At 40.7% G+C, this 25,068-nt stretch overlaps 1 protein-coding gene across 4 annotated transcripts in view; it reads right to left on the bottom strand.

Annotated features, from left to right (window-relative positions):
- Positions 1-18,387, bottom strand: part of LOC139413279 (sodium-coupled neutral amino acid transporter 3-like) — a 58,585-nt gene extending 40,198 nt beyond the window's left edge. Inside the window, exon 1 of one of the 4 annotated variants that reach the window (XR_011634784.1) lies at positions 17,846-18,387. The gene's annotated coding sequence lies outside the window, so the exon portion shown is untranslated. The remainder of the gene's footprint in view (positions 1-17,845) is intronic. The other 3 variants (XR_011634785.1, XM_071160473.1, XM_071160472.1) reach the window with 3 other exon arrangements.
- Positions 18,388-25,068: the final 6,681 nt, after the last annotated feature.

Below are 25,068 nucleotides of genomic sequence, written 5' to 3'. Positions count from 1 at the left end.
CTACGGTTCCATGGTGCTGTTATGTAACCCATTAGCCACACAACCACCTGAGAGTTCCTTGTTGCCGTCTCAATCTGACTCAAAATAACCCCCTTGAAAAGTTGATGAGGTGAGTAAAAACAGGCTGAGTGGAAGGAAGCATTTTCGTCAGCTCTATTAGTGTACAGCGGATCCTATAGCCATCCTCAATGTGACTGACCTTACTATAAACACCTTGTCGACCTAGCCACATCTGTCTGGAAAACACTTTAGCGTGTTAGCTTTTTCCATTCGTTATTCTATGACTTGGTTGATGTCTTAATCTTAACCCATCAGTGTAGCATGCTGTCAATTTAGTTCCATTCCCTTGGACTCAGAGTCTCCACCTGTTGGCCAGGGGGGGAAACAGGGCTGGCACAGAGCCGGAGCAGGCAGTGGGCATATGTGGAGGGATGAGGAGATGCCCCTGCCCAGTCCGTGTGTCGGTACATCAGGAGAAGCCACCACAAGATACCAGCACAGACAGCCTGGAGGTGCTCGCTCCTCACCATCCTAAGCCAAATGTCCATTAAGCGCTTAGACACAAAGGGAACATCTCCAGTACACCTTGGCAAAGATGACAACAATGTGTGTGGGTGTGTTAGGACTGGGAATTTCCAGGGACAAATTTTATTGAGATTTGAACATAATGCTCACTATACAAGTAACTGCAAAAATAAAGGAAACACCAACATAAAGTGTCTTAATAGGGTGTTGGATCACCACGAGCCGCCAGAACAGCTTCAATGCACCTTGGCATTGACTCTTCAAGTGTCTGGAACTCTATTGGAGGGATACGACACCATTCATCCACAATAAATGACATAATTTGGTGTTTTGTTGGTGGTGGAAAACGCTGTCTCAGGTGCCACTCCAGAATCTCCCATAGGTGTTTTCATCCGACCTCAACCCAATTGAGATGGGATGAGTTGGACCGCAGTGTTAAGGAAAAGCAGCCAACAAGTTCTCAGCATATGTGGGAACAAGCAAAAAAGTGTTAAACAAATCCAAATATGTTTTAGATTTTAGATTCTTCAAAGCTGCAAACCCTTTGCCTTGATGACAGCTTTGCACACTCTTTGGATGTTCTCAACCAGCTTCATGAGGTGGTCACCTGAAATGCTTTTCCAACAGTCGTGAAGGAGTTCCCACATATGCTGAGCACTTGTTGGCTGCTTTATCTTCACTCTGCGGTCCAACTCATCCCAAACCATCTCAATTGGCAAAGCAGAAATCTCATATTTGGACTAATCAGACCAAAGGACAGATTTCCACTGGTGTAATGGCCATTGCTCGTGTTTATTGGCCCAAACAAGTCTCTTCTTTTTATTGGTGTCCTTTAGCAGTGGTTTCTTTGCAGCAATTCGACAATGAAGGACTGAGTCATGCAGTCTCCTCTGAACAGTTGATGTTGAGATGTGTCTGTTTATTTGGGCTGCAATTTCTTAGCTGAAGCTCGAATGAACTTATCCTCTGCAGCAGAGGTAACTCTGGGTCTGCCTTTCCTGTGGCGGTCCTCATGAGAGCCAGTTTCATCATAGTGCTTGATGTTTTTTGCGACTGCACTTGAAGAAACTGTTAGGATAATTAAGTTCTCATGTTCTTTAACCAATTCAATTAAATTAGTCTGTTAAATCAGGATTTGTAGGATACTGATAGAAATTAAAACAGACAGAGGCCCAGTCTACAATAGTCAAATGTTTATTCACGGGAACGTTCTCCCTATCATTTCCAGTTCATTGGTCATTGGTCTATATACCTCACATTTCGTCATAAATGTCCCTCCTCCTCTCAGATACTATGGCAATATAGTTCACAAGCCTTCTCACATTGTCTGCCACCTGTTAAATAATCTACTACAAGCCCAAGGTCTCTCCCCTCCCTAGGTGGGGACAGAATGTCCTGTCAGGAACACAGTATTCCAGCCGGTCTGACGATAGCTCCATTCGTTTCTAATTCAGAACTAAAACTACACATATTATATTCAGTGTTATGATTATAATAAGATTCATACATTCATACAGTGACAGAGTAGTATTCTGTTTAGTTATAGTTCTACGTTAAATGTATACATAATTTAGTCATTATTCATAAAAATCCCATAACAGAAACTTTCAAAGTTCTTGAAATTTTCCTGATTGACTGACCTTCATGTCTTAAAGTAATGATGGGCTGTTGTTTGTCTTTGCTTATTTGAGTTGTTCTTGCCATAATATGGACTTGGTCTTTTACCAAATAGGGCTATCTTCTGTATACCAACCCTACCTTGTCACAACACAACTGATTGGCTCAAATGCATTAAGAAGGAAAGAAATTCGACAAATTAACTTTTAACAAGGTACACCTGTTAATGGAAATGCATTCCAGGTGACTACCTCACGAAGCTGGTTCAGAGAATGCCAAGAGTGTGCAACGCTGTCATCAAGGCAAAGGGTGGCTACTTTGAAGAATCTGTTTGTTCAACACTTTTTTTGGTTACTACGTGATTCCATATGTGTTATTTCATAGTTTTGATGTCTTTGCTATTATTCTACAATGTAGAAAATAGTAAAAAATAAAGAAAAACCCTTAAATGAGTAGGTGTGTCCAAACTCTTAACTGGTACTGTATATACACGGAACAAAAATAGAAGATCTCCTCTATACATAGAATCTCTCTGTGACCGCCGATAACTTCAGTACAAAATAAGCTTCCAATGTCTTTGCACTTGATACAAACAAGTGACATATAACAACATGCTTCAAATAAAAACAGAGATGACTGCATTAAAATATAAACAGCAGGCCAGGGATACTCAACTCTGACCCTGTGAGGTCCGGAGACGGCTGGTTTTCTGTTCTACCTGATAATGAATTGCACACACCTGGTGTCCCAGGTCTAAATCAGTCTCTGACTAGAGGGGAACAATGAAAAAATGCAGTGGAACTGGCTTCAAGGTCCAGCGTTGAGTTTAAGCGCTGTGGACGTTTTGACCCCCATTTCATCTTTGATCCTCCATCCCGTTCTCACAGTACCAGGGCTTCCCCCCCCCCCCCCCCCCGCCATTGTGGATGCGTGAGCTGAGAGAACCCAAAGAAGTGTGCATGGGGATACATACACAAAGAGCACGGCAAAGTGGACTGAATCTAGCGCCAGAGCCGACGGGAATGGGGTGCCTCTGTGCCATGGGCAGTCAGTCCACGTTGAGATGTAGAGCTGATAATCTCAAGTGCAGCTGTTCCACTCGGTTACACCACGTCTCATCAAATTCAGCCACGTCAGGCGACAATCGTTATAGCTTGCTGGAAACCATTGAAATGTACTGAAGCCGAGGTGATATTTGATATGTTACCCAGTGGTCTCACTGTAATGGAAAACCATGATACTTTACATAGACCATTAGATAGAATGGTGTAATAATACACCCCTTAATGGCTAAAGCTCTGTGGCAGCACACTGTATAGAACGTGAAGTCTACACGCAGTAGGTTAAAAAAGGCTGAGCGTCATAAGAATATCCCTAGAATAGGGATGCCTCGTCAGTTGCACAACTGAATCTATTCGACCTCAAAAACCAAGCAAACACAGAGCAACCAAAAGCATTTTCAAACTCGGTAAAAAAAAAAAAAACATGTGAAAATGGTTTTACGCAAATTAACCCCTTCCTTTCCAAACCTGGTTAAGCAAAGCCAACACAAGCCATGTAGTAATGCAAAATCCCCCCTCTCCTCAATGGTCTGGTTCGGACATAGAGCCAAAACCAATTTTGCAGGCACAAGAAAATCCCTCAGCCTGAGGGAGTCGTGAGGAAAACATGGGAACATTGTTCTTAGAAGCAACAGGGGCGAAATGTCAACTTACTGCAAAGTGAGTAATCAACCTACATGAAAGGACTGGTATACAAAATAAAATGTCAGTGGCACTGAAATAAACACATACCCAGCTGAGATTTTTTATGAAAGAAATAAACCTCCCGAGCTGACTTCATTATAGAGGTTACATAGAGGGAACATTGCTCTAAGTAACAGCCTGGCAACAGGAGTGTTAGCCACAGAGCCACTTTGCAATTAGGCTCCAGGCGCTACTTCGCTTCTTCTGACACTTGAGGCACAACTTTGGGTCTGAGCCCAGGTCAGGATGGCTCCATTGGCTCTGCTTACACTTGTGACTTCACAAGCTACTAGTGATGTGCAGTTTGCGAACGATTCATTCTTTATGAAAGACTCTTTACTGACTGGGGAGTCATGATTTATTTTTCGGACGGACTCGTTCAATTTCAACCGTTCATTTGACCTGCTGGTGCCGGCCGCAATGAGTCCTACAGCAGGATTAATCCTGCTCCTCCAGGCTCAGCGGCTCCAGAGATATGCTCCAACCACCAAGTGCCAACTGTCTGTAATATGCGTGCAGGGAAATAGATCATGAGCATAAAGAAGAAAAATACATGTGTAGAACTGATAATTGATCACATGTTGCAAGAATAAATTCAATTAATTGCCAATTGAATGTTATGGACGCAGCTTTGTAGAACCAAAACATACACAGCCTCTGCTCAACAAACTCGAGAACAAATTGTTTTGGGGGGCTGTAGTTCGCGAACAACTTTGCTTATCAGCCTCGCGGCAGTCAAGTAATGTATTCCGTCAACAGTCGCTCACAGTTTAGTTCAATTGTGGCCACAACTAGACCTTGTTAATTTTGTCATTCTTTATTTGACCTTTATTTAACTAGACAAGTCACCTAAGAACAAATTCCTATTTACAATGACGGCCTACACCGGCCAAACCCTAACCAGGACGACGCTGGGCCAATTGTACGCCGCCCTACGGACTGATCACGGCCGGTTGTGATACAGCCCGGGATCGAAACAAGGTCTGTAGTTTCAAATGTATTAAGAAATAATCGTATTTGTATGCCCAGCAATGAACACATGTACATTATTTGAATCACAAGTTTACGAGTCTATCACAAATGACAGCTCAAATAAGTTCCGTATGGTGAACGACATGTGAACGAGAGGCTAGTTCATCGTTCACCGATAGGGGTCCTGAGTGCTCTGGCCATTATTGACTCTAATGAAAGAAATTAGTCAAAATATTATTTATTTTAACTGAAATTCCCATCACTACAAACTGAGATGTAGGATCTTAATTTGACCGCCCTGTTGCAGAAGAACTTTCCTGCAATGCAGGAAATCTAAAACTTGTAGTCTATTTAAAATGGCTTCTGAAGTTTGTCATTTACACCTTGAAACGTTGGACTTGTTTTTCCCTTACGAAAAATGTATCAACACACACAAAATTTGCCATTAATTATAATTCACATAATACTTCACATTTCCTGTGGCTGCAGGATTATTTTCAGTAGCAAACTGGCTCAAATTAAGATCTGACATACACAACTCTGTAACATCACACAGTGTCTGTAACGGTCTATTTGACTTTTCACTGCGCAACACTCTGATTTACTCCCCTTGTTCAAAGCCCCTGTCAAAATAAACACCTGCATCCATTACAGTGAGCTCATTGGTTGACGGTTGTTGTGTTTTAATGGACAGATACAGGTAAATGACAAAATAAGGGAAACACCACCATAAAGTGTCTTAACAGGGCGTTGGATCACCACGGGCCAGAACAGCTTCAATGCGCCTTGACATAGATTCTACAAGTGTTTGGAACTCTTTTGGAAGGATGCAACACCATTCTTCAATGAGAAAATCCATCATTTGGTGTTTTGTTGATGGTGGTGGAAAGCGCTGTCTCAGGCAGCTGCTTCAGAATCTCACATAAGTGTTCGATTAGGTTAAGATCTGGTGATGGAGACGGCCATGGCAGATGGTTTACATCGTTTTCATGCTCATCAAACAATTCAGAGACCACTCGGGGCATTGTCATCCAAAGAATTGGCAGACTCCAGCCACCCAAGCCATAGACTGTTCTCTCTGCTACCGCACGGCAAGCGGTATCAGTGCACCAAGTTTTGAACCAACAGGACCCTGAACAGCTTCTACCCCTGGTACTGGGGTAGAAGCTGTTACTCGGTGCTGGAACTCTCTGTATATAGCCATGGTATTTTTATTTGTTATTGTTATTTATTTCTCGTGTCACTATTTCTATTATTTATTTGTATTTTTGTATATTTTCTTTTACTCTGCATTGTTGGAAAAGGACCCGTAAGTAATCACTTCACTGTTAGTCTACACCTGTTGATAATGAAGCATGTGACAAATAACCTTTGATTTGAGCAATGGTAGACAAAATAATGGCCAGGATTTTTAAACATGACCCTAAGCATGTTAATGGGATGTAAATTCGAGGCTACATCTAGGCTACATATTGAACTTCAATCGTCTCAGGCCAGTGGCACAATACATTCATTTATGGTTAGATCTGAATCGTCATCATAATCATTGGCCTGTAAAGAGAATTAAGTCAAAGTACAAATCCCCATCTCCATCCATGGCTTAGGAAAGGGCAGATTTAGCAAGCTAGCTACTGCAGGACATCAACACAAGCAGACCAGAAACAGACACGTTGTTCTGAAAATGACTTTTTGCGTAGTAATTGATTTGATTGGTGTGAAGCCAAATCCAAACTGGCCTCCCTTGGAGGCATTTTGCTACACCAGGACAACCCACAGTTGCCTTAAAAATTATCAAGGGAGGCCAAATGCTTGCAGGCATCAATCAATCAAATGCTACCGCGGCAACATCTTATCATCTATTGGTCCAGACAGAATCCGATACATTGGCTACACATACTGAGACTGAGGGGCGCTGTTTCTCTTGCTTGGATGATTTCTCCGGTCAGATTCAGCCACTTGAGATTTGATGGAATATTTTGGGAAGTCCTGGCATCAATGAATGCATGCCACTGTGTAAATTGCTTAATTAACTCAGGAACCACACCTGTATGGAAGCACCTGCTTTCAATAGACTTTGTATACCTCATTTACCTGTATATCAGAATGTACTGTGCAGCAGCAGCCAGTAAAAGCAAGTGAGTGTCTCTGTGAGTCTCCAATAAGGATCTTTAGAGCTGCTTTATACATCAGCAGCGATCTTGTTCGTTTTTCAACATGGAAGATCATGATGATCTTATCAAAATATCAGTACTATAGTACTGTAACGAGAATTATATAGTCATAACCATCCGCATTTCTTCCTTCATGAAAGCTATGACATTCCATGGTGTCGTTTGTGATATTCTGGGATGGAAACCTCAACAGGCATTTCAATATTGCAATATTGTAATTATTTTGCCACTATGGCCTATTTATTGCCGTTATCTCTCTTATCCTACCTCATTTGCACACACTGTATATAGATTTTTCTATTTTATTATTGACTGTATGTTTGTTTACTCCATGTGTAACTCTGTGTTGTTGTTTGTGTTGCACTGCTTTGCTTTATCTTGGCCAGGTCGCAGTTGTAAATGAGAACTTGTTCTCAACTAGCCTGCCTGGTGAAATAAAGGTGAAATAAATAAAACAATTGAAATACTGTATAGTGATCCTATAAGTGGCTGGAACAATACATTAAAAACATCAACAAAGACTGTCCTGTGAGTTGAACTACACATACCGTTCAAAGTTTGGGGTCACTTAGAAATGTCCTTGTTTTCCACGAAAACATACATGAAATGAGATGCAAAATTAATAGGAAATATAGGCAAGACAAGGTTATAAATACTATTTTTTTTAATTGAAATAATAATTGTGTCCTTCAAACTTTGCTTCGCCAAAGAATCCTCCATTGGCATTCTAGTTGTCAATTTGTTAAGGTACTGTAATCTGAAGATATTTCCCCCATGCTTCCTGAAGCACCTCCCACAAGTTGGATTGGCTTGATGGGCACTTCTTAAGTATCATACGGTCAAGCTGCTCCCACAACAGCTCAATAGGGTTGATATCCGGTGACTGTGCTGGTCACTCCATTATAGACAGAAACCCAGCTGACTGCTTCTTCCCTAAATAGTTATTGCATAGTTTGGAGCTGTGCTTTGGGTCATTGTCCTGTTATAGGAGGAAATTAGGTCCAATTAAGCGCCGTCCACAAGGTTTGGCATGGCGTTGCAAAATGGAGTGATAGCCTTCCTTTTTCAAGATCCCTTTTACCCTGTACAAATCTCCCACTTTACCACCATCTAAGCACCCCCAGACCATCACATTGCCTCCACCATGCTTGACAGATGGCATCAAGCACTCCTCCAGCATCTTTTCATTTTTTCTGCGTCTCACAAATGTTCTTCTTTGTGATCCGAACACCTCAAACTTAGATTTGTGTGTCCATAACACTTTTTCCCAGTGTTCCTCTCTCCAGTGTCTGTGTTCTTTTGCCAATCTTAATCATTTATTTTTATTGGCCAGTCTGAGATATGCCTTTTTCTTTGCAACTCTGCCTAGAAGGCCAGCATCCCGGAGTCGCCTCTTCACTGTTGACTTTGAGACTAGTGTTTTGCAGGTACTATTTAATGAAGCTGCCAGTTGAGGACTTGTGAGGCGTCTGTTTCTCAAACTAGACGCTCTAATGTACTTGTCCTCTTGCTCAGTTGTGCACCGGGGCCTCCCACTCCTCTTTCTATTCTGGTTAGGGCCAGTTTGTGCTGCTCTGTGAAGGGAGTAGTATACAGAGTTGTACAAGATCTTCAGGTTCTTGGCAATTTCTTGCATGGAATAGCCTTCATTTCTCAGAACAAGAATAAACTGACGAGTTGCAGAAGAATGTTTTGTTTCTGGCCATTTTGAGCCTGTAATCGAACCCAAAAATGCTGATGCTCCAGATACTGAACTAGTCTAAAGAAGGCCAGTTTTATTGCTTCTTTAACCAGAACAACAGTTTTCAGCTGTGCTAACATAATTGCAAAAGGGTTTTCTAATGGTCAATTAGCATTTTAAAATGGTCAACTTGGATTAGCTAACACAACGTGCCATTGGAACACAGGAGTGATGATTGCTGATAATGGGCCTCTGTACGCCTATGTAGATATTCCATAAAAAATCAGCCGTTTCCAGCTACAATAGTCATTTACAACATTAACCATGTCTACACTGTATTTCTGATCTATTTGATGTTATTTTAATGGACAAAAAAAATGTGCTTTTCTTTCAAAAACAAGGACATTTCTAAGTGACCCCAAACATTTGAACGGTAGTGTATATTAATACTGAATGTGACAAGGTCAGGTCTGAAGGGGGCCTGTCTGGCCCAGATAGAGAAAGGACTGGGATAAGAATAAACTCCACTTTAACGGAGCAGGATGCTTGGCTCAAACAGAACTATTCACAGGGCTTTTCACTTCAGACTGACAGGAGAGCACAGCTGGGCCCCTTTCCCATCCAGCCTGGTCCCCAGCCCCCCACCAATCACATCTTGAATACTGAGCCAGGTCAACCAATCATCTACTCCAGTGGTCACCAATCGGTCGATCGCAAGGCCTTCCTAGTCGACCATCAAACATTTCTGTATTATTCTTTTTTCCTTTTAGCGCTGTTGGCGGTAGGTGCACTTGATTCAGCTGCCCTAGCACCGGGATGGGAAAGCGTTCCCATTTTTAACCATTTCATGTGTCTGAAGGTGTAACTCTGCAAAACCGGCAGGCCCAGAGAGCAAATCAAGTGCACCTATAGGCCTACCACTGGCCAATCAGATAGCTCAGACGACCGTGTCTGCACAGTTTTCCCAAGCCATAGGATGTAAAAAGAAGCCTTGAGTGCACAGCAAAATTGATACTATGAGATTTCGAAACGTTTAAAACCTTGACTTGACCGAGACGCAATGAACGCAATGAACAACAAAGAGCTGCTGTTTTATAAGTAAGTTCCTGTTTAAGTTGTTATTCCGCACTGTCAACACTTTGTTCAACAATTTTATAAGCCATAAAATGCTTGTTCTCCCTACTTCCACTCACGCTACAACCAGCACTGAATGAGTACAGCAAAGTGTTCCGATAAGCTTGCGTGGTTATTAATATCAAGGAATATTTCACTTTCTCTGGTCATATGAATAACAACATGAATTGGTGCATGAGGCAGTAATAATGCAGTGCGACTTGAGTTTCGCCATCAGCTGGAAGACTGTGTCTCCTTTCCACCGCGGAGGGAGGGACAGCGGAGGGACGGTTAGTCAGCCTCACCGATGCAGACTCATTGCTGCTCTCCCTTCCTCTCTCCCTTCAGATGCAGGCCATCAGTCCAGTAAAAAATTTAAAGACAAATTATTACGCTCACTCAGCTGTGCCTCACAAGTAATACAACAAATTATCTACTACCAGTGTGATCATATACCTACAATTTGGAAATCATTTCTACATTGTCTGAGAAGAACAACATTGGCAGGGCAATTCAAGCATAGCCAATATGCTGTGATAATGAATTGGGCCTAAAGCCTACCAACAAACTCTCACAGTCTCAGGTCAGAATTGCCCCCTAGTGGCCAATTTCCAAGTAATTTCCCGATATCCTCAGAATTGGATGGACTTCTAATACTGACTTGTATACCTGGCTGAGCCTACTGCACAAACCTCATTGCTAGTTTTTTTTATTGTATTTGTATTTTTTATTTTTTTTTTCTCCTGTTTTCTCCCCAATTTCGTGGTATCCAATTGTTTAGTATCTTGTCTCATCGCTACAAATCCCGTACAGGCTCGGGAGAGACGAAGGTTGAAAGTCATGCGTCCTCCGATACACAACCCAACCAAGCCGCACAGCTTCTTAACACAGCGTGCATCCAACCCGGAAGCCAGCCGCACCAATGTGTCGGAGGAAACACCGTGCCCCTGGCAACCTTGGTTAGCGCGCATTGCGCCCGGCCCGCCACAGGAGTCGCTGGTGCGCGATGAGACAAGGATATCCCTACCGGCCAACCCCTCCCTAACCCGGACGACGCTAGGCCAATTGTGCGTCGCCCCACGGACCTCCCGGTCGCGGCCGGTTACAACAGAGCCTGGGCGTGAACCCAGAGTCTCTGGTGGCACAGCTGGCGCTGCAGTACAGCGCCCTTAACCACTGCGCTACGCGGGAGGCCCTTGAAATGTTTTTAATAGGTTAGTGTTGCATAGGCTTATGTTCTTTAAATTATATCTGTTCAAATAATGTAATCTGAGCGGTCTGCTTTAGGATTCAGAAAGTGATCTTGACTCAGAAAAGGTTGGTTACCACTGATCTAATCCAATCCGTCATGCCCTAGCTGGGGGATCATTGACCCTGCTTATCTTCCCTGTTCTCCAGCCTCATGAACCCTGACCCTACTCCTCGTGTTGGTTAGTAGTGTTTAGATAAAGGCCAAAGTCGAAAGCATCACACCCCAGCTCCTGTCCCGGGAAATCATGGAGGACACTCATGCAGGTCTAGAGTCAAACTCCACCAAAATAAATATGTGCCCCAGCTAGCCAGAAACACTTATCAGTTTCAACTGAAATCTACTGGTCCACACTGAAATGTACAGAAATGTCATATCAACCGATTATGTTAAAAAAAATACCTTTCAATGGTCATCTCAAGGGCAGTAAATAGGAAGACTTGACACATGGCAGACTGTGCTCAAACTAACCTAAGTGGAGCGAGCATTAGTGTAACATTAGTGTCAATTACCACATTCATTTTGGGATTTATGACAGATTTCTTGAGTGATTTTAGATTCATTCAGACTATTTTGAGGCGTTTCAAGACAGACAATGAGTACTAATTGCTGTTATTTCAAGTTTTTTAGCCACTAGGCGCCAGCCGAACCGAAGCCTTTAAGCTATAACCAATTTTATATATATATATATATAACGGACTCTCCTTAACTATCTTGTTATCTTGTGTTCTCTCTTCATTCGATAGGTTACATCAATATGAAGGCTATGCTTCATTGTATTACGCATGGCTTTCTCCCGATCAAATAATGAATGTAACAGAGTTCCATCTCAAATCAAATCGAATCAAATCTATTTGTCACATACACATAGTTAGCAGATGTTAATGCGAGTGTAGCGAAATGCGTTTATGATCACTACACTTGATGTAAAGCTACAAGATGACATAGCCTCATTCTGTTCAGAACAACCCAGGGTACGTTTGTTGTGTTGTGAAGAAGACTTGCCGCGGACAACACTTCTGAATGCACTCGTGACTTCACATGCGTCACTAAAATTACGATCATCTTCTCTTGCGGTGTTAGTGAAAGCCTAACACCGTTTAAATACTACTTTATATTTTAGCTAGCCATGTTGAACAGAACAAGCTTTCAAATGATGACCACGTGACCCAGATTGAGATGTATAAATGGACTGCTTTTGAATTGCGTGAACAACAACAGTAATTGTGTAAAGGCAGGGATGCAGGGGTGTGTTCTAAAGAAAACTACTAGAAGTGTCTTTGCTTTAGTTCCTCAACGGCACAGCTAGGAGAGCTCAAATTGCACGTTATAGTTAACGATTCATCTCCGAGTCATAAAAGTACATTGAAATTAGGAACTATGCAAACTTTGGAGCGTTGTGTGGCAACTTGGAAACATCAATTAGACCTCTCACTCAAACCCGTCTCGTTTTTTTCCCCATTGTTTGTTGTCTTATTCAGTGAAGGATTTTACTTCCAAACTCACATATTCAGTAGGCTATGGTGGGTTATACACTGTTAAAATTGCTTTGTAACACCAAACTAATGGCAACTGAGCTGCCACCAAAGTGAAGGAGACAAAACCTTACATTTGTTGGAGTATTGAAACACATCCTGAGCTATTTTGAAACCTTACATGGTGTGCTGTAACACCACTTAATCAACTGTTGTGCAACACCTTGCCAGGGACTGGGAGCACTGACGGAAATGGTTGAAAACCCTATTTTGGTGTTTCGAGTTCTGTTCAGCACAGAATTAGTCGACCATCAAACATTTCTGCATTATTATTTTTTCCTTTTAGCGCTGTTGGCGGTAGGTGCACTTGATTCAGCTGCCCTAGCACCTGGTGTTGCTTCCTCTCACTGTAGCTTCTAAAAACTATAATGCTGTTTCAAATCCTGTCTACTGCAGAATGAGATCACTTCTTCTAGAGTGTTTTCATGTTTAACATGGATTTATGTGTCTGATCATTTGCCAGTTTAACCCATTTTGGTAGACATTGTTGCGCAAAGTTCTCAATACACCAGCAGTAGCTAGAAGTTTGCAGGATACTGTATTTGCTGACACCATTAAAAGTTGGAAAAGCGGGAATGGGTCGACCTCATCGTTGTTTTGATATCCTTTGGTTATCCTCATAAAATATACTTACATTTCGAGCAACATATTAAGTTGGATTTATTCTTAAATGTTTTTGGTCAAATGAAATGAACAAATCATTGAAATGACTTGCATTCAGTACATTTTTTTTTGTTGGTCAATTTCAATTCACCCCAGAATTATTATTATTTTTTGCTGTGAAATTCAACATGAAATGTAACCTACGATCGGGGTTCAATTCCCGCTTCCGCCTGTCCCATTTTGACTCCTTCTCAGTAGCGGTGCGTGGGTAAAATCCCTGGGGAAGCCAAGCCAGGGGAAAAAGGCCATATTACAACCTACGTGTTGTGATAATTGCGTTGTTTGCTCTATAACCTGTTAGTTCATATGCCTTTCCACCGTGATATACAGGCCTAGGCCGAGACAATAAGAAGTCACAGTGGCAGAATAAATTCAATCACACCTTTGTTTTATCACAAAACCGGAGAGTCCACAAAGCATATTGCATTTAACAAACAGTTACATGACCTACAGCATGGTCAATCAAGTTAATGTTTCCGACACATTCGGACTGCTAAACAACTATTGATTTAGAACACCGGAGAATTACTGCAACTCGCAACCAAATCAGGAGCTGTCACCACTAGCACCATTTCAACTTTTGAACATCATCACCTATGCTTAGTCTAAAAGATTCCAAAAACAATTTAGTCCAATCAATGTAAGGTAGATATGATGTGGCTTCCCATGGTACCGATTTCTTTGTGTGTGTGTGTGTGTGTGTGTGTGTGTGTGTGTGTGTGTGTGTGTGTGTGTGTGTGTGTGTGTGTGTGTGTGTGTGTGTGTGTGTGTGTGTGTGTGTGTGTGTGTGTGTGTGTGTGTGTGTGTGTGTGTGTGTGTGTGTGTGTGTGTGTGTGTGTGTGAGAGTGTGTGTGTGTGTGTGCGTATGTTGACTCACCTGACTTATAGAGAAACGCCAATGCCCTCCCCTCTCTTTCATGTTGCCAAAAAAGTCTATGACTGTCATACAGTACACGCTTTTAGTTTTTGTTGTCCTGTCTACCTGGCTAAAATGCTTGCTCGCTAGCCTAACTTCCTTTCATGTGCAACGATTGGCCAGCTAGTTGACATTAGTCTACATCTAGCTACTTCCATCCTCTCAGGCCAGAGGCACAATGTAGGAATTTTAATTAATTAAAACCACAAGTCCAAATCCCTATCTCCATCCATGGCTAATTTAGGAAAGGGTCCATTTTAGCTAGCTAGCCACCAGAGGACAACAACAACGAGATGCAACAATTCAATTTTTTTTCTGTCAATGACGTTTGGCTTGATGTGCTGGGAATGGTGACACTTTTTTTGGTACGCCAGGCCCATTTACAGTTGAGTGCACTCAGTTTAGCTCAACGCTGAGTGGTTATTAATGTTGGGGAGGGGGCACTTTCGTGCGTTTTGCCAGCAGCTCTTCGTTGTGCCTCAAGCATTGCGCTGTTTATGACTTCAAGTCTATCAACTCCCGAGATGAAGCTGGTGTAACCGAAGTGAAATGGCTAGCTAGTTAGCGCGCGCTAATAGCGTTTCAAACGTCACTCGCTCTGAGCCTTCTAGTAGTTGTTCCTCTTGCTCTGCATGGGTAACGCTGCTTGGATGGTGGCTGTTGTCGTTGTGTTTCTGGTTCGAGCCCAGGGAGGAGCGAGGAGAGGGACGGAAGCTATACTGTTACACTGGCAATACTAAAGTGCCTATAAGAACATCTAATAGTCAAAGGTTAATGAAATACAAATGGTATAGAGGGAAATAGTCCTATAATTCCTATAATAACTACAACCTAAAACTTCTTACCTGGGAATATTGAAGACTCATGTTAAAAGGAACCACCAGCTTTCATATGTTCTCATGTTCTGAGCAAGGAACTGAAACATTAGCTTTCTTACATAGCACATATTGCACTTTTACTTTCTTCTCCAACACTTTGTTTTTGCATTATTTAAACCAAATTGAACATGTTTCATTATTTACTTGAGGCTAAATTTATTTGATTGATGTATTATATTAAGTTAAAATAAGTGTTCATTCAGTATTGTTGTAATTGTCATTATTACAAATAAATATAAAAAACTGGCCGATTAATCGGTATCGGCTTTTTTGGTCCTCCAATAATCGGTATCGGCGTTGAAAAAGGGGGGCTGTTTCCCTGGCTTGGATGCTTTCTCCAGTGAGATACACTCAGAGTTTGCCAAAAGGCACCTAAAGACTCTCAGACCATGAGAAACAAGATTGTCTGGTCTGATGAAACAAAGATTGAACTCTTTGGCCTGAATGCCAAGCATCACGTCTGGAGAAAACCTGGCACCATCCCTACGGTGAAGCATGGTGGTGGCTACATCATGCTGTGGGGATGTTTTTCAATGGCAAGGACTGGGAGATTAGTCAAGATCGAGGGAAAGATGAACAGAGCAAAGTACAGAGAGTTCCTTGATGAACATCTGCTCCAGCGCTCTCAAGACCTCAGACCCAGGCGAAGGTTCAACTTCCAACAGGACAACATGTGCTAAGCACATAGCCAAGATAACACATGAGTGGCTTCGGGACAAGTCTCTGAATGTCCTTGAGTGGCCCAGCCAGAGCCTGGACTTGAACCCGATCGAACATCTCTGGAGAGACCTGAAAATAGCTGTGCAGCAACGCTCCCCATCCAACCTGACAGAGCTTGAGAGGATCTGCAGAGAAGAATGGGAGAAACTCCCCAAATACAAGTGTGCCAAGCTTGTAGCGTCATACCCAAGAAGACTCAAGGTTGTAATCGCTGCCAAAGGTACTTCAACAAAGTACTGAGTAAAGGGTCTGAATACTTATGTAAATGTGATATTTCCGTTTTTTTTTTGCAAAGATTTCTTGATTGATGTGGAGGAAAAAAAGCATACATTTTAGAATAAGGTTGTAACATAACAAAATGTGGAAAAAGTCAAGGGGTCTGAATACTTTCCGAAGGCACTGTAAATTATTTTATGTTTTTGGCATCCATGAATACACACCACTGCTCCTTCTCCATCTCCTCCTGTTCCTCATCTATCAATGGTGGGAAAAGTACCCAATTGTTATACTTGAGTAAAAGTAAAGTTACGTTAATAGATAATGACTCAAGTAAAAGTGAAAGTTACTCAGTAAAATACTACTTGAGTAAAAGTCTAAAAAATATTTGGTTTTAAATATACTTAAGTATCAAAAGTAAATGTAATTGATAAAATGTACTTAAGTATCAAAAGTAAAAATCATTTCAAATTCCTTATATTAAGCAATCCGGACTGCACCATTTTCTAGTTTTTTATTTATTTACGAATAGCCAGGGGCACGCTCCAACACTCAGGCATAATTTACAAACAAAGCATTTGTGTTTAGTGAGTCCGCCAGATCAGAGGCAGTAGGCATGACCGCCAGATCAGAGGAAGTATGGATGATTTTATAAGTGCTTGAATTGGACCATTTTCTTGTCCTGTTAAGCATTCAAAATGTAACAAGTACTTTTAGGTGTCAGGGAAAATGTATGGAGTATAAAGTACATTCTTTTCTTTAGGAATGTAGTGAAGTAAAAGTTGTCAAAAAAAATGTAAATAGTGAAGTACAGATTCCAAAAAAACGACTTAATTAGTACTTGAAAGGACTTTTACTTAAGTACTTTACACCACTGTAATCTATAAAGCATTGAAAAGGGTGGAATGCCACCCAAAAATACTCTCCATAGAGAATGGAGAATTCATAGAGAATTATCCATAGAGAATGGATAATTCATAGAGAGTTCTCCATTCTCCATTTCGTCAATCAATATTTAGACGAAAAACCATTTGCAATTCTTAATCATTTGATTGTAGCAGCGACAGTCTGACTTTTTTAAACATATATTGTGTTTTGATGCTGCCTTTTACACTCACTTTCACAAGACTTAAAAACAACAGTATTCAGATTGAAGACCCACTTTGGATGTTTCAGAGTACTTCCATTTAAAACAAAAAACTTTCTGTGTATCATAACACATACATTGGGTTTAGATTCAAACACCCCTCCAAACACGAAATATCAGATTTGGTGCACTACTGTTCGTGGTTTCATTACACAATCATGGTGTTTTGAGTCTTTCTATTTTCACAGTGTACTATTATTTTGTTAATATCAGGGACCATAGCATTTGCTATCCGACAATTAAACTTGAGTCATCGCACATGGAGTGCACAAAAGATATTGTGAAAGGTGGCTATATCAAATGAAAATGTGTGTTATGTAGTCTTCAAATTACAAACAATGAAATTAACTTACAACTGACTCCTTCGAAGAAGGCAGATGGTGGTGAAATTTACGCGTCGCGGAAAATTAAGATGATCAAAATAAATACAATAAGGATAAATAGACGAATTAAATCGTACATATGATATCAATAAATTGTTCATTCATGTGAATAAGGAATGGCTATTAAAACATTTGTTATTGTCTTTAACAATGTGTTGACGCTCACTTAGGTTTATTTCATGAATGCAATTCTCGTGCTATAAAAAGTTTGTATTAATTATGTTGGCTAGTAAATTGTGGAACAATCGATCAAAACTTTCGAACATTTCACAAGTCACAGGAATATGAAACACTGGAATATGCTTAAATCTTACCAGTTGAGTCGAGTGCCACGCTGGTTTCGAATGAATTCGGCGATTAATGAGACATTTTACACGTCTACTTTATCTCGATACTTTCCTCTTCTGTTTCTTGACTCCTAGGTCTCTTCTCTGTATACGCTCTTCGGTAAACGCGCGCACTCAATTATCTCTCGTAGTAGCCTAACAGAAAATTGTCGATTGAGATATTAACTGCATTTGTACATGGTCTACTGTATGGCTGAGCTGTGGGGCTCGTTTAAGTTCCGCCTCCTTCACTAGATACTGTTCGTTCATGCTTCCCACTCTCTGCGCCCGGTGAGAAAATGATACCGACGGTGGACTACGGAAAATTGGCTCTCATTTCGCTCATCACTTTGCTTTCATGTTCTGCCTGTAACGCGAACACACATACACACACGTGCACACAAAACATACACACAATTGTACACTCACCATATGCTTATGCTACTCTGTTCTTTATTGTACTCTTGTTATTAACTATCCCCATGCCTAGTCACTTTACCCTGCTTTCATGTAGGCCACATATCTCAATTGCCTCGTACCCCTGCACATTGATCTGGTACTGGTACACCCTGTAGGCTAGCTCCATACTTGTGTATTTGAGTTGATTCATCTTGTGTTACCATTCTTGGTAACACTTCCTTTTAAGGGATCCTTATTACAGTGTAATTACATTACACGGTAGCAAGTATTATAGTTAACAATAACAACTCATAGATACTTAGGTGATAATGCCAGGGAAGCTGGTGTTTGGAGGATAACAATGGGTTACCAACATATTCAAATAATGATTGACATATTTTAATAAAAAACTTTATTTTGATTAATTGATTCATACTATTTCATCCTTCCACAAGATATAGTCCCAACACAAATCTAGGGTTGCTAGAGACGCAACCCAATCGTTCAGTCTTTTTGTTCTGTATCTATGACTGGCAACGTTCTTATCCTTTGCTTGCTAGCTAGCCGGCTACGGCTAACTTACAGTCACGTCAAAAGGCCAAAATAACAGCAAAGTAGCTGCATTTGCATTTGTTTAAACTGTTTTCAACCCATTAAGCTGCTCCCAACCCCTCCTGTCTCAACCACCAGTATTTATGATGCAGTAGTTTATGTGTCGGGGGGGCTAGGCTCAGTTTGTTATATCTGGAGTATTTCTCCTATCTTATCCGGTGTCCTGTGTGAATTTAAGTATGCTCTCTCTATTTCCCTCTCTTTTTCTCTCTTTCTTTCTCTCTTTCTTTCTTTCTCTCTCTTGTAGGACCAGAGCCCTAGGACCATGCCTCAGGACTACCTGGCCTGATGACTCCTTGCTGTCCCCAGTCCACCTGGCCGTGCTGCTGCTCCAGTTTCAACTGTTATGCCTGCTGCTATGGAGCCCTGACCTGTTCACCGGAAGTGCTACCTGTCCCAGACCTGCTGTTTTCAACTCTCTAGAAACAGCAGGAGCGGTAGAGATACTCTGAATGATCGGCTATGAAAATCCAACTGACATTTACTCCTGAGGTTGCACCCTCGTCAACCACTGTGATTATTATTATTTGACCCTGCTGGTCATCTATGAACATTTGAACATCTTGGCCATGTTCTGTTATAATCTACACCCGGCACAGCCAGAAGAAGACTGGCCACCCCTCATAGCCTGGTTCCTCTCTAGGTTTCTTCCTAGGTTCAGGCCTTTCTAGGGAGTTTTTCCTAGCCACCGTGCTTCTACACCTGCATTGCTTGCTGTTTGGTGTTTTAGGCTGGGTTTCTGTACAGCACTTTGTGACATCAGCTGATGTAAGAAGGGCTTTATAAATAAATTTGATTGATTTTCAATTTACATTTATTTGTATATACCCATAAAAATAATTCCATCTGATTCATGATTTCGACTGGCTGAGAAATGCTGCCTGCCTATCTATCTCGTCCCGACTCCGTTCATTACTATTTTGACAGCAGGAGATCTAATTCGAATATTGAAACAATGTTGCAAATGTCAGAGAGACAGACAGCAAGGTTTATACAAATCTCAGAAATGTTTGTTTAAAATAAATGTGAGATAATGTCTAGATGCTTTTTATAGTGGAGTTCAAGTTTAGAAATTGCCTGGCTGGGCTGAGACAGTGGATTGTGCAGTCAGATTGAACAGAGTAAATGGCATTTTAACATCATAGATTTAGCTGGTGGAAACTTGTGGAATAGACACCGGCTGGAATGCGGTTTTAACCAAGCAGCATTCAGGGTTAGACCCACCCATTGTATAAAATTTGGTTGAGTTTACGAAAACAGATTTATTACGAATGTAATCCCAGATGAGGAATAAAACACAATTTCAAAGCACATGTAATGTTTGCCTAAGTACAATGTAATTACTAGTTGTTACACAGGATTTAGCTTGTTAATGACGTGTATCTTGAGGGGTACTTACTTGTAACTAATGTGCACTTAGGCTCCCGAGTGGTGCAGTGGTCTAAGGCACTGCATCTCAGTGCTAGAGGCATCACTGCAGACCCTGGTTTGATCCAGGGCGGTATCACAACTTGCCATGATCGTTAGTCACATCACACATTAGGGCAGGGTTTGGCCGGGGTAGGTCATCAAAGGTAAAATAAGATTTTTTTCTTAACTGACTTACCTAGTTAAATAAAGATTAAATGTAAAAAATGTATGAATACTTATGCAGTACATTACCCATCCTGACAACCTGGCCCTCATTTTAAAGCTTCTGGAAGTACGATCCAAGGGGGAACACTAGTACACCATAGATTACATGTACAATGTACAATGTAATTGCTAGTTGTTACAAAGGTTTCAGCTAATTTTAATTAAGTTTATCTTTAAGAGTACTTACTTGTAATTAAAGTGTACTGATAGCCAGTAGTGGAAAAAATACCCAATTGTCATACTTGAGTAAAAATAAAGATATCTTAATAGAAGATGCCTGAAGTAAAAGTGAAAGTCACCCAGTAAAAAACTCTGAGTAAAAGTCTAAAAGTATTTTGTTTGAAATAAACTTAAATATCAAAAGTAAAACTATAAATAATTTCACATTCCTTATATTAAGCAAACCAGACAGAACAATAAAGCAATAAACAAATATAATATATATATACTACTATAATATATACTGAGTCCGCCAGGTCAGAGGCAGTAGAGATGACTAGGGATGTTCTCTTGATAAGTGAGTGAATTTGAACATTTTCCTGTCCTGCTAAGCATTCAAAATGTAAAGACTACTTTTGGTTGTCAGGGAAAATGCATTGAGAGTAAAAAAGTTCATTATTTTCTTTAGAACTGTAGTGGATGAAATGTAAAAGTAGTAAAGTACAGATACTCAAAAAAACGTATGTTTTTTTACTTGAAGATCATCTCAATTTGTTATTTTTTTTTAGCCAGTAGTTTTGAAGTGGTGCTCATGAGTGTTCCCCATTTTTTGCTTACTACATCGTCAAATGAAGTACTACGTCATCCATTTTGTATGATATGTTACATCCTGCAACAAAGAAATTGTGTGTGCAATTCGTAAGATAAGTTACGAATCCAATCCGTTCTATATGTCACAAATTTTTTGTGCTTAAGTTCCTGGAGTGCATCTTTAAGTTTCGGTACTTTTGTTTACACCACTGCCGATAGCATTCCAACACACCATATTTCAGCCTGCACAAACCCTGTGATATGTGTTAGCCAACTGAGAACCGATCTCCTCTGCTTAGATCACTCTCTCTCTCTCTCCCGCTCTCACACAGAGAGCTATGATTCCGTGACTGCTAGCCCCTGCCTGGGACACTGCGGCCTGTGCCTTACAACGGCTACCTTCTTTTCCTCATGCTAGTCTCCAGCCTCCAGGTTGTAATTTAACTGTGTTAGTTTTGTTGACTAGTTTAGCTAGCTGGCTTGTGTTTACTAGCTGGCCAATGCTGTCGCTGCTAGCAAGTACTGAGCTAGCCTAGCTCGCTAGCTAGTTGGTTAATAATGTTAAGTATACATACCTTTGTAATCTGTTAAATAGATGATACATTGAATTTAAAGCCCTCCTATTTGCTTTTCAGGACTGATATAGTGGCCCAAGCAATTTTGTGGATATAGTTTACGATCAACTTTGGCAACTCCTGAAGGCACTGAGAGAAAACCATTTTCAAGCACTGAGCGACGACTTCTGGCTGCTCCAGGAAATAGTGGTGACTGCTTAGTGCTTATAAAGGGCTCTGGAGTCTGATTTCCAGGCCCAGGTCAAGCTTTTGTTTCAAATTCATCGAATCTTATGAGCGCAATTGCAAAAACGGGGTCACAAATGGTTCACATAAAAAAAATAGTTCAAATTATTACATTTGATAATGGGTCAATTGCTTAAAAATCAGTTAAACATTTTTAGACACATTAGTAAACAGTTAAGGTTAAAATTGGGAGATAGTCATTTGTGTTGAATGGTTTATAAATGCACTTAAAATGGTCAGAAAACAAACTCTTATTCCATTATGTAAGCTTGTACTGTTGAAGAGCATTCTTACTTTTGGATGTCATGCATTGGTGCTATTATTTATTTATCCCAAGAATTAAGGCATTTCAAGGAATTAATGCTTAATGTCTGCCTATCTGCTCAACACGCTCTAAAAAAAATAATTACCTTAAACGTGTTCCCTTGTAGATAGGTGCGAAAGAAAAAAAGTAGGTATAGACGAGACAAAAAATGTCAAGACAGGAGAGAGAAAGTAAGTTTTCCATGCAATTTATTTAGTTTTTTGGGGGGAACCATGATTTCTGCTGGGCAATTTTGCATTAAACGTTAGCTATCTAGCTAGCATTTGCCAGCTACCTAGCCAAGTCCCCCATTGAAAGTGACTCAGACGGAGCACACCTAGCATGTTAACGTTAGATCTACGTGTTCCTATACAATGTAGCTAAACACTAGCTAATTTCTAGGCTACTCACCATTCTATAGGCAACAGATTTGAGTCACCACAAGAATAGTTATTTGTATGTTATTGATCTAATTAATCACATTATTAATCTAACAATATATTTTGTAAGAAATGTAAGGTGTTTTTACATGTTGCAATAAAGTTGACTTAAGTAGAAGCGCATCTATTGTTTGCTGGCATTTTCACTTTGTAATGTGTTCTAGGTCTACAGTAACTAATTATATAGAAATTGGTCACTACTGTGTAACACCTAGTACCTACATTGTATTTATGCAGATATTGCATGTACTCTGTGGTGTACTGGTGTGTTTATTTATCACATGGATTTCGCTTTCAGAAGCTGACGATTAGTGTACATACTTTGTATGTACACTAGAATTACAAGTAAGTACCCCTAAAGATATACTTTATTTTAACTAGCTAAATCCTCTGTAACACATAGTAATTACATTATGCGTATGCAAATATTACATGTACTCTACTGTGTACTTGTGTGTGTATTCTTCTACCTGGATGGCATTTCCAGAGACTTAAAAAATGAGGGCCAGGTTGTCAGGATGGGTAATGTACTGCATAAATATTAATTTACATTTTTTATATAACCTTTATTTAACTAGGTAAGTCAGTTAAGAACAAATTACACATTCATTACAAGTACCACTCAAGATACATTTCAGTTTAACTAGCTAACTCCTGTGTAACAATAAGTAATTACATTGTACTTAAGAAAACATTACATGTACTATGCTTTGAAATAGTGTCTTATTCCTCATTTGTGACAACACTCATATTAAATTTGTTTTCGCAAAGTCAACAATGTTAACCCAGACGGTACGCTATATTTTGGGGGCAAGTGCTAGCAACAACGTTGACTGGAGATATATTTTGAGCAGTGCACATTCATGGTTAAGTAATTGGAGCCTATTGAGCATTGGCTGTAATATCTCAGACACGCATCCACAAGGGAACCCAACCTTTGTCACAGTTGTTAATGAATCGGATGCAGCAGAGAAGAAGCGAAACAATAAATTGGTGAATTTAGTGGAAACCTGACAAATCAAATTGAATTGATTTATAAAGCCCTTTTTACATCAGCAGATGTCACAAAGTGCTTATACATAAACCCAGCCTAAAACCCCAAACAGCAAGCAATGCAGATGTAGAAGCACTGTGGCTAGGAAAAACCCTAGAGAGGATCCAGGCTCTGACGGGTGGCCAGTCCTCTTCTGGCTGTGCCTGGTGGAGACTATAAGAGTACATGGCCATTAAGGCCAGATCGTTCTTCAAGATGTTCAAACAATGTTAATCACAGTGGTTGTAGAGGGTGCAACAGGTCAGCACCTAACGAGTAAATGTCAGTTGGCTTTTCATAGTCGAGCATTCAGAGGTCAAGACGGGGTGCGGTAGAGAGAGAGAGAGAGAGAGAGAGAGAGAGAGAGAGAGAGAGAGAGAGAGAGAGAGAGAAGGGACAGGGAGGGTCGAAATAGCAGGTCTGGGACAAGGTAGGATGTCCAGTGGAGGGTTCCATAGCCACAGGGAGAACAGTTGAAACTGAAGCAGCAGCACAACCAGGTGGACTGGGGACAGGGACAGCCAGAAGTCATCACCCAGGTAGTCCTGAGGCAAGGTCCTAGAGCTCAGGTCTTCCAGGAGGGGAGAGCGAGAGAGATGAGATAGTTAGAGGGAGCATTCTTAAATTCACACAGGACACCAGATAAGACAGGAGAATTTCACCAGATAGTACAGACTGACCCTAACCCCCGGCGCGTAGACTATTGCAGCATAGATACTTGAGGCTGAGAAGGGAGGGTCAGGGGACACTCTGGCCCTGTCCGATGATACCCTCGGACAGGGCCAACCAGGCAGGATATAACCCCACCCACTTTGCCAAGATTATTGTGTATAGTCAGATTAATATAATATTTTTATTGAAACGTTTACATGCTTTGCAAGAAGAACGATTTCCCCAATAATGTTATTCACATGAAACATCTGAAATCAGGCTACCTGATGGAATTTTGATAAACGCATAAAATCGCCATTCAAAATAAACATTCTACCATTTTTTGGGAAGTCTACTTGATTCTGAGTTCGGACATACATTTAGCATTTTACTAAAAATGCATTTTACTAAAAATGCAAATTTCAGTTGTTCAGTTGTCATCTAGATTTGAACTTGGCAACATCGCACAGTGTGACATAATAATCGTAAAAGACTGAATCCAATGTACAGTGTGAGAATTCCTTAAAAAATGCACGACTAAGACCTCCTCATCAAAAGCTTAGATTAATTCGGACTATTTTGAGGTA

The sequence above is a fragment of the Oncorhynchus clarkii genome, chromosome 7, assembly GCF_045791955.1.
Source record: "Oncorhynchus clarkii lewisi isolate Uvic-CL-2024 chromosome 7, UVic_Ocla_1.0, whole genome shotgun sequence".
In the NCBI taxonomy this organism is placed as follows: domain Eukaryota; kingdom Metazoa; phylum Chordata; class Actinopteri; order Salmoniformes; family Salmonidae; genus Oncorhynchus; species Oncorhynchus clarkii.
Note: the sequence above shows the minus strand (reverse complement) of the source record. Positions and strands in the feature narration are given on the sequence as shown.